Below are 6,655 nucleotides of genomic sequence, written 5' to 3'. Positions count from 1 at the left end.
TCTCTGTGTCATTGACTTGTCAGAATGTTGTCCTGCCACAGGCAGATGCCTCAGTCCATTTAAGACAAAGTGATGTCTATGCATTTCTAGCACACACATTGTGGTGGTATCCAAGTGCTTCTTAGGACATGGAGTCCAATCCCAACTGACAGTTCTAGTGCTCTGGGGTGTTGGGACCATGCTGAGATCTTGTCAGCAAAGCAAGAGCCCTTTTGTTGTGCTTACCTGAAATGGGGTTGATGTCGGGGGAAATGTTGTAGCTGAGCATCAGTAAAATAAAGAAGAGGGCAACAGGTAACCCTAAATAAGGTAGCAACAGGAAAGGTAAGAGACTCGGCTAAGGCCATGTCTACACAGGAAAGTTGCTCTGGTTTAACTAACATCTCTTTTCAAACCAGTTTAAATTCCCGTGAGGACTCTTATTTCAGTTAACTGGCTTATTTCAGTTTAATTTAAAGCTGTTCCTAATCCATTTAAACTAATGTGAAATAAACAAGTTTTATACCAGAATAAGAGTGTCTACATGGGGGTTTGCATCAGTTTAACTAGATTGGGTTAAATTCACACCTTAGGTTATACTGGTGCAACTTTCCCAGATAGACAAGGGGCTTGGCTGCACTTGCGAGTTACAGCGCAATAAAGGAACCCCGGGCGCACTAGCTCACTACCCGTCCACACTGGCAAGGCACGTGGAGCGCTTTGACTCCGCGGCTACAGTGCTGCGGGTACTCCACCTCGGCGAGTGGAATAACGTTTGCTGCGCCCCCGCTGGAGCGTCGCAGCGCCAGTGTGAACGAGGTGTAGCTTTACTGCGCCCTGATCAGCCTCCGGAAATGTCCCATAATCCTCTTGAGTCAAGTGGCCACTCTTGTCATTGTTTTTGAATCGCTGCAGGAATGCGAATATGCCCTTTGAAAGCTCCATTTCTGACAGCCGGCTGCTTATCTGCTCCGAGACAAAGCAACCATTACTGTGGAATGCTGTGTGGGGGGGGTCTGCTCCTGTCAGAACTTAGAAGACAGCATGCTGACATGCTCTCAGGCCCCCCAAAACCCACTCTCTCTCCGTCCACATACACACAACACACTCCCTGTCACACTCCACCCCACCCCCCATTTGAAAAGCACGTTGCAGTCACTTACATGCTGGGATAGCTGCCCACAATGCACTACTCCCAATGCCGCTGCAAGTGCCACAAATGTGGCCATGCCAGTGTGCTTGAAGCTGTCAGTGTGGATAGATTGTAGCACTTTCCCTACTGCCCTCTACGAAGGCTGGTTTAACTCAAAGCGCTCTACATCTGCAAGTGTAGCCATGCCCAAGGCCTAAGTTTTAATGTACTGTGCTTTGTTCTATGCTATATAGGAACTCCACACTTAACGTTGTAGTTATGTTGCTGAAAAATGCAACTTTAAGTGAAACGATGTTAAACGAATCCAATTTCCCCATAAGACTTAATGTAAATGAGGGGGTTAGGGTTCCAGGGAAATTTTTTTCACCAGACAAAAGACTATATTTTATATTTATATATATATACACACACACACAGTATAAGTTTTAAACAAACAGTTTAATACTGGTACACAGCAATGATGATTGTGGAGCTTGGTTGAGGTGGAGAAGTCAGAGGGTGGGATATTTCCCAGGGAATGCCTTACTGCTAAATGATGAATTAGCAATTGGCTGAGCCCTCAAGGGTTAACTCTCACACTCTACAAGGCAGCAGGAAAGGAGGGAGGGCAGACAGAGACACACACCCTGTGTGTGTTTGAGAGATAGAGATGTGCATTTCCCCTTTAAGTATGAGGAGTGGGGTCAGAAGTACACTGCCTTGTTAATTAGATCAGCAAGCTGAGACCATCCCGCCCCTGCTCTATGGAAGATGGGGTAAGCAGGGTGCAGGAACAGGGGGGAGGGGGTCACCCTGACATTGGCTCCCCTCTTCTTCCCCTCCCTCCCACAGCAAGCGGGAGTCTCAGGGAGCAGCTCCAAGGTAGAGGGCAGGAGCAGCACATGGCAGTGGGGGGAGGGACAGCTGAACTTCTGGCAACTGATAGCTTGCTGGGCGGCTGCTGCACATGGAACTTTGGGGAGCAGGGAGCTGACAGGGGGTCTGCCGATCCACCCTGGTTCCAAGCCCCCACCAGCTAGCTGCAACGGGCTGCTCTCCCCACAAGCAGTGGACAAAGCAGGAGGCTGCCAAACGACTTTAGAAGGGAGCATTGCACAGCTTTAAATGAGCATGTTCCCTAATTGATCAGCAATGTAACCATGTTAACCTGGGTGACTTTAAGTGAGTTCCAGTACTGCTCTAAGCTGTCTACTGTGGGCCCTCCCCTCTCCCTGTTCTGACAGCATCACGTATCAGGAGTGTGGGGAGAATAGAGCCTAGTCAGACTTTTTCTTTAGACCCTTCCCTGTTCCAAAAGGAGAGTCAAATTCAAGATCCTGCTCTCATGTTGGAATACAGTCCCCATGAGAAAGCCAGGGGTTCCTCGCGGGCTCAGCACTAGCTGCTGGTTGAGAGCCTTGTTCATCTCCTAGTGAAATCAATGGAAGGATTCATGTTGACTTAAATGGGCGTTGGATCAGGCACTTAAAGGAGATAAATATGCCTAGAATGTGCATATTAACTGAGCCCAGCAGGAGCTGGGATTACCAGATTTCTATGCTTGAGGCATGTGTTTCATAAGAAAATGGCTTTGAACAAGCTCCTCTCCCTTGAACTTGGACAATGCTCTGTATTTCTGCAGCAGCATAAACTAACTGGGAAAACAATCTGAAAAATGAGTGTTACTTGCTTAATGCTTCAGAGTGTTAAGCAGGTAACACGGCAGCATCCAGGACAGGAAGTGGAAACCCCATTTTGAAGACATGGGTTTTTACTAGGAAAAGGACCCGAAAAACTCATTTTTGCTCATTATTATTATTTATTTGTATTACCATAACAATTTAGGAGCTTTAGCCATGAACTAGAATCCCACTGGGCCAGGCACTGTAAAACAGACACTCCCACAGCATCTAAATGGAGTGACTCTTGCAAAAGTCCACCTCCAAGCATCAGTAGCCTTTCCTGAGCTCTGGAAAAGCCCAAACTGGAGGTTGCTTCATGATGTCAACCTGGAAGAGGTCTAGTAGTTGAATGAAGTTCACTTGGGAGATGGGGAAAACACTTATTATTGGAATTGAGGAATGAAACATCACTGGATTAAAAGCAAAACCTTATTTCCCTGTTAAATGAAAAATGCCATTCTCTTTCAGTACATTTCCAACAGACTAGTTTGTGGGTTTTGTAGATTACTGATTAGTGAGTCACAGTTAAAATCTTGTAAATCAAGGTGGGAGTTTGGCCTTTGCACCAACTTTCACAGTTCACTGTAATGGTAATGTTTCAGTGGCTGCAGTGAACACTTGTCTTGGCAAGATTATTAATTTCAGTCTGTCCGAGATGTGACAAGATCATAGAATCATAGAATATCAGGGTTGGAAGGGACCTCAGGAGGTCATCTAGTCCAACCCCCTGCTCAAAGCAGGACCAATCCCCAATTAAATCATCCCAGCCAGGGCTTTGTCAAGCCTGACCTTAAAAACCTCTAAGGAAGGAGATTCTACCACCTCCCTAGGTAACACATTCCAGTGTTTCACCACCCTCCCAGTGAAAAAGTTTTTCCTAATATCCAACCTAAATCTCCCCCACTGCAACTTGAGACCATTACTCCTTGTCCTGTCCTCTTCTACCACTAAGAATAGTCTAGAGCCATCCTCTCTGGAACCACCTCTCAGGTAGTTGAAAGCAGCTATCAAATCCCCCCTCGTTCTTCTCTTCTGCAGACTAAACAATCCCAGTTCCCTCAGCCTCTCCTCATAAGTCATGTGTTCCAGACCCCTAACCATTTTTGTTGCCCTTCGCTGGACTCTCTCCAATTTATCCACATCCTTCTTGTAGTGTGGGGCCCAAAACTGGACACAGTACTCCAGATGAGGCCTCACCAATGTCGAATAGAGGGGAACGATCACGTCCCTCGATCTGCTCGCTATGCCCCTACTTATACATCCCAAAATGCCATTGGCCTTCTTGGCAACAAGGGCACACTGCTGACTCATATCCAGCGTCTCATCCACTGTAACCCCTAGGTCCTTTTCCGCAGAACTGCTGCCTAGCCATTCGGTCCCTAGTCTGTAGCTGTGCATTGGGTTCTTCCGTCCTAAGTGCAGGACCCTGCACTTATCCTTATTGAACCTCATCAGATTTCTTTTGGCCCAATCCTCCAATTTTTCTAGGTCCCTCTGTATCCTATCCCTGCCCTCCAGCGTATCTACCACTCCTCCTAGTTTAGTATCATCCGCAAATTTGCTGAGAGTGCAATCCACACCATCCTCCAGATCATTTATGAAGATATTGAACAAAACTGGCCCCAGGACCGACCCCTGGGGCACTCCACTTGACACCGGCTGCGAACTAGACATGGAGCCATTGATCACTACCTATTGAGCCCGACAAGATAACAGACTGTTTTGATTTACAGAATGAAGTAGTCTGTGTTTGATAGTATTTTTTTGCCAGAAAAGTGATGGCAGATTCACAGTGGATCAAGAAACCTCTACATCTTTCCTACCAAATGTGGAAAAAAAATTGATTAAAATAAGAATCGTGAATTGACATGCAAATATGCCTGACAGTTTGCTCAAGTGTGAAAATAATTCTTTACACAAGGTGTACAGTAAGCAGCTCAGATTTCAGGAAGAGGAAACATAGATGATTTTATTCTTTGCTCAGACTTGTTTACTTCAAATGAGCTGACTGTGTCAGTTACATATAAAGTGGTGTAAGTTCCTCTGAATAGACAGATGGATTTTCCTCTCCAATTTTGAGCCAGACACAGTAGGAGGTTTATCTGTTACTATAAATTTGTTCACTTTCAGATGGCCCCACACTGTGGAAATCTTTGGGCCAAATTCAGAAGCAACAGAAGGTATATATATAGCACACGGTGACTATAGACTACTAGAACTTAGACAACCAGAGGGTGGAAGAGCAGGGTTGTGACAGGAAAAGCATCTAGCAGGAGGATATGAAAGAAAAGGAACTTCTGTCTTTGACCCTCCTGTTTTGTGCTTTTCCTGCTATAACCTCACCCTTCCTCTGTCCTTGTGGACTGTGAGTTATATTCTCTCCAGTTTACTCACTTGTAACTGACACCCCCTGATTTGTCACTCCTGCATTGGGTCTTTTGTCCGTGGTCTGGAAAACAAGACAATCCCTCCCCTGACCATAGTCTCAAAACTACTCTGTGCTTTTTTTATATATTATTCCTTGATCCATAGCTCCGCCATGCCCCACAACAACTAGAAACCACCCATCTGCCTGCTACCGCATCCCCTAGAGCCCCAGCTGAAGCCCTGGGAGACTGACCAGTTCCCAAGATGTTATGAATGGGATTAACCTGAGTACTAACAGCATGAAAGCTTTTGGGCTTTCCACCTGGTCATACAGAGAACTAACTGTGGCTCTTTTACATGTAGTTCCCTTACCTCTAGCCAGCCTGCCAGAGTTTAAGTGTTGGCCTCTCATTTTTGTCTGTTGAACATCTTCCCTTTTTCATGTGTAATCGGACAACCTATGCTTTCAATGACTGTAACAGCAGCTAGTGTAGCTACATGCAACTATCTGGAGTTAAGTCTCTGTCAGAAACAATTTGGCCCAGATCCTCAAAGATGCTTAGGTACCTTAATTCCTGTTGATTTCAATGGGAGTTAGGCACCTAAACACCTTTCAGGATCTGGAACTGTGGTAGCAATAGATTTGTCCTTTAATAGATTAAAAGGGATTGATTGGCTTTTCATTTTGATGGGGGGTGGGTCCCCTTTTCCTCTCACTGTTTTACTTTACAAAAAGTGAAAGTAAGGTGGGAGAATTAGATTTGAAAATTTTTCATTGAAAAAAAATTCATGAAAAATTACAGAAATGGGAGAAAATATATATCAAGGATGGCCAAACTTACTGACCATCTGAGCTGCATACAATAATCTTTGGAAGTTCAAGAGCCAGGCACACCTACCAGGGCTCAGGGCTTTAGCCCTTCAATGGAGTGGTGTGGCTAGCGTCTTCTGCCCAGTGGGGAGGGGGATCTCGGGGCTTCAGCCCCACAGGAGGCACTTGCCAGGGTTTGGGACTTCAGCCCTGCTTCTCCTAAAGGCCCTAGACCCAGCAGGTGTGCCCCATAGGGCTAAAGCCCCAAGCCCAGGCAGGCACCTCCTGCAGGACTGAAGCCCCTAGTCCCACCACAGGGCAGAAGCCCTGAGCCCCCCTCTCCGAGAGTAGGGTAGGTGAAAAATGGGGTGGGGGTGGAGCATGTGGCTCCCAAGCCGTGGTTTGGCCACCCATGATATATATAGTTTGTAATTTTCCACAAAAGTGGAAAGGTCCTTATCCTTTGCTAATCAGTTTGTGCAGGGCCACAGCCATTGACACCCAAGTGCTACTGCTAAGGGCTTAAGAAATGAAGGTTGCTGAGTAGTTAGCACAAAGTTACAGCAGGTGGAGCTAAAAATGATTGAAAGCATCAGTTTTCAAATGAAATCAAAATGTGAGGAAGCTGCCTGTGAAAGGTACTATTGGGTAGAGCAGGGCAATGCCAATTGTGTATTTTACATT

The sequence above is a fragment of the Caretta caretta genome, chromosome 6 (genome assembly GCF_965140235.1).
Source record: "Caretta caretta isolate rCarCar2 chromosome 6, rCarCar1.hap1, whole genome shotgun sequence".
Classification (NCBI taxonomy): Eukaryota; Metazoa; Chordata; order Testudines; family Cheloniidae; genus Caretta; species Caretta caretta.
This window is presented reverse-complemented; position numbering follows the sequence as displayed.